This window comes from Leptinotarsa decemlineata, unplaced genomic scaffold (genome assembly GCF_025532065.1).
Source record: "Leptinotarsa decemlineata unplaced genomic scaffold, Ldec_3_MD MMD2_tig00026294_RagTag_RagTag, whole genome shotgun sequence".
NCBI classification, from domain to species: Eukaryota; Metazoa; Arthropoda; class Insecta; order Coleoptera; family Chrysomelidae; genus Leptinotarsa; species Leptinotarsa decemlineata.
The window spans coordinates 6,832,926-6,845,564 of record NW_027412674.1 but is presented as its reverse complement, the minus strand read 5'-3'; the positions used below and the strand labels follow the sequence as shown (position 1 = coordinate 6,845,564).

The window sequence follows — 12,639 nt, the reverse complement described above, 5'->3', positions numbered from 1 at the left end:
GACTTGAGGTTATATGAATCCACCACCAGAGTTCCTATCTTAGTTGGAAGAGACGTCAAGAATCTCTTTACTTTGGAGCTGATGACCGCTACTATTGGAACTCATACCATTATCATTGACAGTTTTAGTCTAGACCGATAGAGTTCAACAAATATGTGTGGTTTTCTTTTTCAATAAGGGTGAGAAAATCCTGAAATTCACTTCAAAGCTGTTGCTGGGCCAATGATCTCTGTTGACATGCCTTCGAGAGTTGTACGTTCAGAAAGATTGGTGTCTAAATAATGGCCGAATAGTATCTTACGATGATATCTTATCTTACGATGAAGATGAAATCGCTCAGAAGAAAATGATAACTACTGGATTAAATGTTTTGAAATTTATAGTTACAAATGAAAAGAAAAATATTTTCTGATACTTTATTGCTTCCGTTATCATGTGAAACCAAAACTACTCATTTATATGGAAAGGATTATCCATTTTTCAACCTTGACATTTGTGACGGATACATTTCAAACCTTCTACACAAAGAGTACTTTCGTTTCTCCCACATTCTTCTCCTTTCTCTGAAACAAAAAAATAGGTATGTTTTTTTAATGAAATCAATGTAGTACAGTTTTTTTTAAAACTATATTCTGAACCGGTGCCTAATGCAATCAATCCTATCTGACATGTAGAAAACAATTCGTGTCCTATAACGGTTATAAATCTAGAATATATATAGCTTCTTCTGGTGTGCCTCAGGTATCCAACCTAGGTCGTCTTTTGTTTTTATCGTTTAATAATGACTTATGAGAAAGTTTAGCTTGTGAGCGGTTATGCTTCGCGGATGCCTTGAAATTATTTTCTATAATTAAGGAAGTAGGTCATTGTGTAAATCTTCATTCTCAATTAGAATTTCTTGTTGCTTGGTGTAGCAATATAAATTGAAACTCAATGTGGAGAAATGTAAAGTAGTGAGTTATAGTCGAAAAAAAGAGGTTTATACATTCCCGTATGTAATACAGGATTCAGATCTTCTGAGATGTAATGAGATCAAAGACCTAGGGGTAATATTCGATCATTAATTACCATTTGGTAGACATATTCAATAAAAAGTTTCAGAATCTCTCAGAGCTTATGGTTTCATTGTTAGAAATTGCAGAAACTTTCATATTATTAAAGCAATGAAGCTGTTGTATTTCACCTACGTACGTTCGAAGATAGAATGGAGTCCATTCTATGAGATTCATAACATAGCCATTGAAAGAGTTCAAAGAAAGTTTTGTAAATTTCTAATTTTCAGAATAGATGGTTCTTACCCCGAGAGAGGTATCAGTAATGATGTCATATATGAACGTTTGGAACTTTTTAGTTCAGAGCATCGCAAAAAATGTGCGTCGCTCATATTTTTATTCAAGTTAGTGAATGAGAGAGTTGACTCCTTAGATTCTTGAACAAATTAACTTCATTGTACCACGGCCAGCTTCACGGTCTCAAGCCATTTTTAGACCTCTCAGAGCAAGACCTAACATTATGCTCAATTCCCCAATATATGTTATGTGCACAAATTTCAATAGCATTTGTGCCCATGGTGATTTATTCTTCACTAACCTTCATAACATTGTTAGAATTGTTAACGTGTACTTGAAGTATGTAATTAGAATTAGTTTTTCTTTTTTGTTCATTTTATTTTTCGTTTATGGTTAAGTATTGTGAATAAAATTTTATATTGTCCTGTCAATTGGTAACTGTTGGACAATAAATATATTATTATTATCATTATTATTATTATTAAGAGAATTTGAGCATGATTTCCTCAATAAAGTATGTGATTTATTATCGTATAGATGACGACACAGAAGCAAACAAAAAAACCTCAGAAAAATAAGTTTCGCAAATTTTAATTTTAGTAGGTGATCTCTATTATCGAACATAAGTTAGCTTGTATAGGGTTTTCCAACTTCCAACGGGGACTTTCGTACTTTGTCAATTGATGACGGCAATTTTGTTGAAGCTACATCTTCCAAATTAGTTGCCATTTATTCATTTTTTTTGACAAATCACCATGGGCGGATATAGCATTCAACAACATGTAAAAATAATAAAATTGTTTCATGAAAATGGGTGTTCTGTTCGAGCAACGTCCGCGCGCTTCGCCCATTTTTCGTTTCAATATATAGAATATTCAGAATGTGATATTAACAGATATTTTGAAAGGGTAATGTTGTGTGTTCAAACTTACTTAGTTCAATATAACAGCCAGGGCAACATGCACATGGATTATCGTATCTTAAAACCCAGTTTCCTCCTTCAATTCTATCACAAAATGGAATATCACACTGTATGCCTTCGCAATTTGGTTTACAGTCTTCGTCACATCCAATGGTACTAATATGACATAACGTCATAGCAAGGAATAAGATTTGAAACCTCATCTTGTTGAAAACCAATCTTTTACAAAAATAACCTCAAGTAGTAGGATGGAAACTGATTAAATATAAATGCCTTGTAAACAAGGCATTGAAAGATTTATCGCAGGTCAATAGTGGACGCCGCGCAGACTAAACAGTTAATTTATAATATAATAATAATAATAATAATGAATATCGCTGGATGTGAAGAGATACTACTCACTGATAGATGTGTAATGCAGGACTCAATACAGTGTGAGCGTAACCTCTCTATAGCCTGGATCAAATACCGCGAGGCATTTGATTCAACATAGCATGAGCTCATCTTGCATTTGTTCAGACGCCTAGCGGTGTCCGACCAAATAGTGAGGTGTCTCACTATTTACCACCTGATACCACCATAACATCTGACCAGGCTAGTTTCCAAACAGGGTAGGTCACTTTCAGAAGGGGTGTGTTTCAGTCCCTTTCTCTTCTGTATCCCACTATTGTCATTGTCCGTTGCGCTCAGAAATACTCGAGGATATAACTGTGGCAGCCCTGGAAACCGGAGGCACAAGGTCATTTGTTTTCATATGGGCGCTCTTAAACTTTATGCCTCTGGAGAAAAGGGTATCCATTAGTCCTTGAGGGTAGTGGAACAGTACACGGTATGAAATTCGCGATAGACGAATGTGCAAAGGTCCATCTCAAAAGTGGGCGATGCGAGGACTACAGAGAAGATGTGCAGCTCGTAGATGGAAACATCCTGCACCATCTGGACGCCAGAGAGACGTACGTATACATACCTCAAGGTTGAACAACGCCACTCACAAGAGGTAACAGCAGTGAGGAACTCGCTCCATCCATCAACACAAACTCCGCCAAATTTGGTCATCAAAACTGTCGGGGAAGAATGAAGTTGCTACAACAAATATGCTTGCCATTCCAATCTCACTCTACTCGTTTGGAGTAGTGAAGTGGAGTCAGGAGGAGCTGTATCAATTCGTCGTTAAGACTCGAAAAATGATGCACCTCCATAGGAGTTTGCATAACCAGATCGTCCGTTCTACTGTTGTATTTCCTCCTACAACAGGGAGGCTGTGGACTTTTGAGTTTGGAGTGTCTACGTGAAACAGTGGTACTGGCAAATAAGGGCGATAACATCTCCCTTTACGGATACGTCATTTATGGAATCGGCAGAGAACTCACTTCTCGAATATCAAACATAAATGAGGCCCCCAAAGGCGGTCAGTTGCAGAGCTAAGTTCACTGCAGCTTTCACTGCAAGGCATCAGGTTGAAAAACAGAACTCAAACAACATATTTATGATTCAAAACCAGATACCGCTGTTCTGACCCGCTATAGATCATCAGTGGTGCTTAAACCACGAATGCAATTATCGATTCAACTATCCTTAAAGTATGATCCTTTGTAGTAAACGGCATCTCCCCTTGGGAAGATGTTATCTATAGAATATCACAGGTGAACCAAGCTCCCAAAATTGCAAGCGAAGATTTGACTTCGATCTCCCAACGGAAATCGTTCTCTATCTTTTACCTACTGTCTTTTATTCTCATACAAATAACTTTCATCTTCGTTTGAAATAGAGGTAAAATGAAGATGATATTATTATTTGTGCAGCTCATAATAACATTTAATCATCAGTCTGATGATAAATAACGAACACAAACAGGATTAAGCAGAACGAAAGATCTAGTCAAGGCTCTGGTGTGTTTTCACGGTTACAAATAATAAATAAATATACAAGTTGAATGTGAAAAAATTGAAAGGAACCTCAAAATATCTAAATTTCAGTTTAATATAAATTTATTTCAGCCCGTAACGTTTTCTATAATAAATAAAAAATTGGCCTCAGGATGTTATGCACTTCGAATAGTTTCAAATGAACTGAGTTCATCCACAACAAAAATGGTATATCATTTCCTGATTGAGTCCCACCTGAGATATGGTGTTGCCTTCTGGGGATTCTGCAGTCAACAACTTTTTCATTCAGTGTTCGTTTTGCAAAAGCGAGCGGTTAGATACTTATGCAAGGTGGGAGTTATGCAGACCATTATTTTTGAGAGAAAAAATTCTCACTATTACTTGTATTTTCATACTTGAAACTGTTTACATGATTTACATAAAAACATAATATGGTTGGAACTCCGGAACATACAAATTACATAGCCCGGCAGGTAACTGAAAATAAAATACATCTTCCTGTTCCAAAAACGAGCCAAACAAAGTATTCTTCAATTTATGAAAGTAAAAAGCTGTTCAATCACATACCTTACGGAATTGGAAAGGAAAAAAGCTATACTATAATCTTGATGAATATTACAATAGAACTTTGCTGTGATATATATATATATATATATATATATATATATATATATATATATGCCCCTATTTTATGAGTGTTGTGTCCACGAATTATTTCTTTCTTGATTAGTATCATACACACTCGATAAAATCTCTATATGTATTTATATCCTGGACCCGGATGTCACGCAGGTAGCTATAGCTGCCTACGTGGTCATGTTAGATGTAGCCTAGGAATTCTAGGTCTTCTAACTGGAACTACAAATGTGCGGTTGGCTTCTGTTGTTGACTCCGTGTGTATGTGTTGTTTCCTGCTTTCGGCAAACAAGTGTTGCCCATCTTTACACTTGGCTGCACCGCGCTGATGAGGCCAATAGCCAGAAACACGTGTCCGCGGTTTGCCATATTTTATGAGTGTTGTGTCCACGAATTATTTCTTTCTTGATTTGTATCATACACATTCGATAAAATCTCTCTCTCTCTCTCTCTCTTTATATATATATATATATATATATATATATATATATATATATATATATATAAATATATATATATATATACAGAAACACGTGTCCGCAAACAGCGGACACGTGTTTCTGGCTATTGGCCTCATCAGCGCTGTGCAGCCAATTGCAAAGATGCACAACAACTGGTTACCAAAAATGAAAAACTTCACATATGCACGGTGTCACCAACAGGAGCTAACCGCACATTTGTGGTTTTAATTAGAAGACGTAACATTCCCAGGCATCATCTAACATCACCACGTAGGCAGCTATAGCTTCCTGCGTGATTTCCGGGTCCAGGATATAAATACAGAGATATAGATGTTATTGAGTGTGTATAATATAAATCAAAAGGGAAAATTTGTGGATATAACACTCAAAAAATGGAGGCAAACCGCGGACACGTGTTTCTGGCAATTGGCCTCATCAGCGCGGTGCAGCCAATTGCAAAGATTTATCCGGTCAATCAAGACATTGGGAGGTACATAAATTTACAACAAGCTGCAAACGCAGCAATAAGATTTTGAAATTCCGAATGATTGCGATGCCTGGAACAAAAATTATTCGAGGTCAAAGGTCAAAAATTTCGAAAAAAATTGGTTTTTTCGCGATTTTCAGGAAAACGGTAAGTTTTATTATGAAATAACTTCAGATAAAAATCGTAGATCATAAAATTCTCTACAAAAAATGTATCAATACTTTTTTCTTAGAGCCACCGTTTCTGAGATACGTCGAGTCAAAAAGTTGTAGAAGTTGTAATCGTCATTATATGCACACGTTTCCACGCTACCTATGAGGTAGTGTACTTAGCGCGTTTTTTTACGTGGTTTTCCCAGTAGGCCTATTCTACATGTCTGTTGTGATTCTGTCAAATTTATTCATCTGAGTCATAACCTGTAAATACTTCTTCTTGTCGTTGTTCTTCTTGGTCTTCTTCTTCTTCTTCTTGATCTTCTTTTTCTTATTGATGTTCATCCTAGGTGTAGGTAAACTGCGTCAAGAGTGATGTATCGCATGTTTCCTCGTTGGTATCAAATGAATCCTCCACTATTGGTGATTCAGCATTAGAACGTGACTGGCCTTGACAATGTGTACATGCCAGAGAACACAACAGTCCAACTTTTTTACAACCACATTTAGCGCTGCATCCCTTTTTACAGTTGCAAAGAATTGTGTTCAGCAGTTTTTCCGGCGCAGGTGGGAGTAAAGTCTGAATAGGTTCTAATGCATTGTCGACCAACTTCCAACCCCAGTCTTTTGGGTCTAGCTGATAACCAAGCCACACTTGAACTTAGTAATATGCCCGGAAAAGATGTTGATGAGCAGCAACTGAGGTTGGAGGAAGACAAGCTAATTGCATCTGTTTCTTATTTTTAGTGTTTTTTGACGAAACATGCATATCGATACTTACCTACATTGTACATAGAAAGAAGAAACTGAATTCCGTTGGTGATAATTTCTTGTTGAGTCGAATGACTTTTTTTGAAAACTTCAGCACATTTAACTAAATCTTGTTTTTCAAACATTTTAAAGAATGTTGCTTTACCCCTCCTGTAAAATGCAGACGTCGTATCACAGCTAGTTATTGCGTGTAAAAATAGTACATGATTTTGATTCTTTGCAAAAGTAGATACACTTTTTGACGAATATATTTCGGTTTGGCTTCGAGATTTTCCTGGCTTTAGAAAGAGTATAATTTTTTTAGGTGGAGTTCGAACAGTAAGAAGTACGAGTAAGTCTACATCTTCACCAACAACAATAGTTGTATTTGTCAAATTAAATTGCTCTATAGCTGTTTCAATAATCAGTACGTCGGCATCGTTATTAGCCTGTTTAACCAATATATTTTCGCAAATAAACTTATCCTTCAACATTGAAATGAACTGAGAATTGTTGTGAGTATTTATACTCATGTATACCAATAGAAAAATATTTTTACAGCTTCAGAGATGTATATGCGTGGCATACTTATGCATATAATGACGATTACAACTTTTCCAACTTTTTGACTCGTCGTATCTCAGAAACGGTGGCTCTAAGAAAAAACAGTATTGATACATTTTTTGTAGAGAATTTTATGATCTGCAATTTTTATCTGAAATCATTTTATGATGAAACTCACCGTTTTCCTGAAAATCGTGAAAAACCAATTTTTTTCGAGATTTTTGTCCTTTGACCTCGAATAAATTTTTTTCCAGGCATCGCAATCATTCGGAATTATAAAATCTTATTTTTAAATACCTATGTTTTGAACAATTACACGCATTTGCAGCTTGTTGTAAATTCATGTACCTTCACTCTTATTTTTTAGTCTAATTTTACCGGACTATTAAGATTTGTGCTAAGAGATGGTTTAGAAAACTACTGCCCTAAAAGGTATAGCCCTGGAAGATGAGAAATAAAACTTTCGGTATTTTTTACCACTTTATTTATGAGTAATGTTACTGCAATGTTCTCCCTATAAGGACATTCTCAAACAATTACCGTCTTGATTGTCCTGCACAAGGACTCCGGACAATCGCACAAGACGTAGAAACAACTTTTCACCAAGATCTCTGCATGTGCTGTTTGAGTTATGTGGTTGTTGAAAATGAGCACTCAAAAAAGTTCACCTTAGAATTATAGAAAACGAACGCGGTATTTTTTCTCATTACAGGCTGAAATAAATTTATACTAAATGGAAATTTTCAGATTTTGAGGCTCCCTTCAATTTATTGACATTCAACTTGTATATTTATTTATCATTTGTAACCGTGAAAACACACTAGAGCCATGAACTTGACTTGATCTTTCGTTCTGCTTAATCCTGTTTGTGTTCGTTATTTATCCTCAGACTGATGATTAAATGGTATCATGAGTTGTATGAATATTAATATTATCTCAATTTTACCTCTCATTTCAAACGAAGATGAAAGTTATTTGTATGTCAATATTGCTATTTTGTTTTATTGCAGTGCAAAGAAAGTTTCAATGTTTTGAGGTTGAAACTGAAGTTTTTCCAATTATTAAATATATACGTTTCAATGAATAAAAATGGAGTATGTATATACCTTTCACCATTCATGAAAAGTAACGTTGCAACTGATATCCTCGCAGGTAGGACCTCGTTAATCCTCAACTTGCACAAGTTTGAATTTTTGATGGCTGTCCATCGTCTAGCATTACATTAATTGCGGAAAAATCCTTTTCAAATCATTTCAATTGCAATTATGTGCGTTCTACTGGAAAATATATGAGAACAACAGATGATTACTGCACACATGATACATGATCCAACACAAAATAGACAAACTTCCGAGACAACACAAAATGTCATTTTGTGTCTGTTGCAATGTTTTTTAATTATTTCTAATAAGTATCTAATAGGTCAACACGAAGAAACTACTTTTCAAGCCCTGAAGAAGAATTTAATTAAATTGGAAACGTCGGCAAAAAAACAATTGTTTAAAAAAATTGGTCCTATTACCCAACCAACCTAGTACAATTTATGTTAAATATTTAAGAAAATGATAAACTCCTCCACCCCAAAGTTCACTCCAAAATGTAATTACGTATCCGGCGAGGCTGGACGATCACTTTTCATTTTCTATCATTTAACCCGTGCTAGGAATCACACGTTGAAAGGTAAGACCTCGTTAGTCCTTAGCTCGTATAAGTTTCGACTTTTGAGAGTTGTCGTTCGTAGGGGGGCGATAGCTTGTAAACGGAAAAACAGATTGACAGATCGTAAACTTCTAAAGGAAGTGTGGTTAGTTAGATCATCTGAAGGAACAATTCGTTCAAGCCAGTCTCAACTCCCTACACTGTCAGGTTGAAGGACTGACACCTATCAGAAAACAACTACTCCCCTGGCTAACACCACGAAGAGCGTTGGATTATATCCGACAGGTGTCAGTGCAGGATTCTTCACTGAAGTTATTCCTGAATATGATGTTTGGCGATTCAACTGCCTTAATAGATTTTCAACTTCTTTTACATGTCGTAGATGATGTATTTAGGGCTAAAGAACGAGGTTCACGTACAGCACTGGTATTGCTTTTGATATTATAAACCAGGACTTATTACTAGTTATTCTCTATCACTTAGGGCTTTCAGATGGAGCGATATCACTATTGCGTGAATATCTCAGTGAAAGGCAACAGAAAGTCAACATCAATAGCAACTGCTCTCAATACCTCACTTTGAAATCTGGAGTTCCCCAGGGATCCATACTGGGCCCTTTACTGTTTACAATGTATACTGCAAACATTCTGAAATGTCTTGAATTTTGTTCTGTACATTTGTTTGCGGACGATACCCAGCTTTATCATGATTTTCCATCGTCTAATGTAATTGATGCTTGTATGAAAATAAATACTGATCTGAAATCATTCGCAAAAGCCGTTACTGACCATTGTTTGTCCATAAATCCGAGTTAATCAAGTATGGAAACAGATATTTTCATCCCACCTCAATAAAAATTAGTTTATGTGAAACCTTGGTTCTTTCTTAATTCAATTATGCAGATATTTTATATCACCCGAATCTAACCACAAACTATAAATACAAAATTCAGAAAGTACAGTGTCTTCGGTTAATACATGGAATGAGGAGGCACCAAAGGATTTCACATAAATTAAAAGAAACAAGATGGTTGAGTATGGAAAACAGGAGACATCTCCATAGTGCATGTATGTATCATAAAATAAAATACCGCACAGATATCCACAACTTGAACATTAGGGAACATTAACTCCCCCTTTATTCAAAACCCAAATGCTCATGCGCTCATATAGCTACCAGATTGCAAAAGTGTATAATGACATCCCTTCTGAATTGAAAAAAATGAGCCAAGGTCGTTTCAAAGTAGCATTTAAGACATTACTGTTGGAATCAGCACAATGACAGGTAAAATGTGAAATATACTATTTACTACCAATGTATATGTGCATACATCCATAATTGAATTTAAATAAAATTAGGTACGGACTACAAACTCTGTTGGTGAAGACAGTTTAAGGTTAAGTGGTAGAACAATTCATCATTTCCAATATTTTATTTCTAGGTTAAAATTATGAGAAATATGTACTTGTTTTTTTCTTTTTGGAAATAATAAAGATCATTATTATTATTATTATTAACTATTGGAACACACTTGCAGACCGGTTTTGGGCTGTTTGGCTACTCGTCAGTGCAAGGTAGAGTCTATCATCATCAAAAAGTCGATGCTTTCCGATAATTGAAAACCAAATTCCTTCAGAGCATCATTCCTCGAAATAGGCTGAAGCGGACAACAAACAACAGGTATGTCCTCGTCCTTTCTGCCTGTGAACGAGGTAGCCAACCGCATATCCGAGATTTGCATAATTCCTAGTATATGTGGTTGGTTACATCGTTCACAGGCAGATAGGGCGATGACAATCATGTTGTTTGTTGTCCGCTTCAGCATAGTTTGAGGAATGATACGATTTTAAACTATCGGAAATCATCGACTTTATGTTGACACTACCTTGCACTGACGAGTGGCCAAACAGCCCAAAACCGGTTTGCAAGTGTGTTCCATTAATTGAAAATCTATTGCGGTTGTATCGTCAACAGCATATGCAGGAATAACTTCAGTGAATAATCTTGCACTGACACCTATATAATCCAACGCCGTTCGTGGTATTAGCCAGGGGAGTAGTTGTTTTTTGGTAGGTGTTAGTCCATTAACCTTACAGTGTAGGGAGTTGAGACTGGCATGAACGAATTGTTCCTTCAGAGGATTCTATTTATGACCACTGACTATATGTGTAGTTAGTTAGCAAGCTATCGTATTGGATTTAATTGTAACTTTTTGATTATTATGAGAATGATGCAAATACTTATTTTTGAAAACTTTATTGATAATTATGTTTCATTAGAACATATATATTTATGAGGATCATTTTAATTAACATTTGATTTGTATCGTAAGCTATTTGTTGACGCTGTAACTTGTTTTTGGAGGTTTCAAAAGTATTCGCATCTCTTGGAAACCTTTACTTCAATCTGAAACGAAAAAAAAAAAAAATAAGAAAATCTAAATGAAATGCAGATAATTCAAATGATAATTTTTTAGTAAAAAAAACTGTTGGCTATACATTTCTCTAGCATTAAACAAAAAATGTGGAAAATTTCCGAGGAAGGAAATGAGATAATTACGATAAACTCTGTTTATCAAAATATGTAAAGCAAACTGAAAGATTAAACCCTTTCGAAACAAATACGTTCACATGAACATTTAATTACAGGAAAGAAAAACTCCTTTCGAATCAACATCTTTCATACGAACATTGAATTGCACGAAAATCACTTTTTTCCATTCAGGTTTGTTTTAGATTGTACTGACTTAAAATTGAAACGAATTGAATAATTTTATTCTGCCCCAGCTATTTCAGTACATTGAAAATAAAAAATATCACAAAAATAACATTTTTGAAAAATGCTAAAAATACCTCAAATAATAATGAAATCGGTTTATACGCAGGAACATGAATGAAAATTAATGAATGCAAATATAAAATCAACAGAATGATAGTTGAAGAATATACATAAATACACACATACATATAGGTATAGTCGAAGTAAGCTGTATTGTGAATAGTTAAAGCTATCGGCATCTCTAAGCCCAAAAAAAACCAATACAGAGAAATAATGCCGCTGCAAACTAGTCCACGTGGACTATTGGACAATTTTTACCAACCGAGTTTTATGATTGGCTGAAGAGTCATGAAATTGAATCTGAAGTCATGTTACGATAACGAATAGAATGTGGGAATGTTCGTCAATGTTCAGTTCAGGAATTCATCGCAATTTGAGTGTTGAAATTTGATACTGGTGCAGTTATAATTACTTGAAATCGTTGTTATCTGTTTGAAATGTGACGTCCTTGGACAATTACTAATAGTAATAACGAGTGTGATAACAATGCAGACTTTTTTCAGTGTAGTGATTCCAATAGCGATGGTGAACAATGCAAAAAAAGAGATACCAATGAATGAGATTCGGATGCATTTGAATATTGAAACACAGAGAGTATGTTTCAATGTATATAAAAATCTACATCTCAAGTTTGGTTTCGAGAGAAACAAACTACAAGCAATATCAGATTTGACCGGAATTCCTTTCTCAACTGTACGTAAAATAGTCAAAAACAAACCTTATGAACGCAAGGCGCGATGTGATACGGGATTACCAGAACATAAAAAGATGTTCATCCAATAAAATCATTAAAAAAACAATATACGACTGTTACATAAGCAATGAAATCATAAGTAAGAAATTGAATACTTCGGGCCGTTACGTGAGCTTCTGAAACAAAACTCTTCAAATTGGATAAAGAAACTAGGATTTATATTTAAAATAATAAACAAACGTCAATCGGTAATGGAAAGCAGAAGAATAGTGGAATTGCGTAACAAATACTTAGAACAAAT

General features: G+C 35.2%; 1 long non-coding RNA gene across 1 annotated transcript; it reads right to left on the bottom strand.

The window, feature by feature from the left end:
- Nucleotides 1–402: 402 nt before the first annotated feature.
- On the bottom strand, nt 403–4,051 carry LOC141484814 (uncharacterized). The gene is made up of 2 exons (XR_012466814.1): nt 2,222–4,051; nt 403–563 (listed from the first exon to the last, which is right to left on the bottom strand). It is a non-coding gene; the product is annotated as an uncharacterized lncRNA (long non-coding RNA).
- Between the last annotated feature and the right edge of the window lie 8,588 nt (nt 4,052–12,639).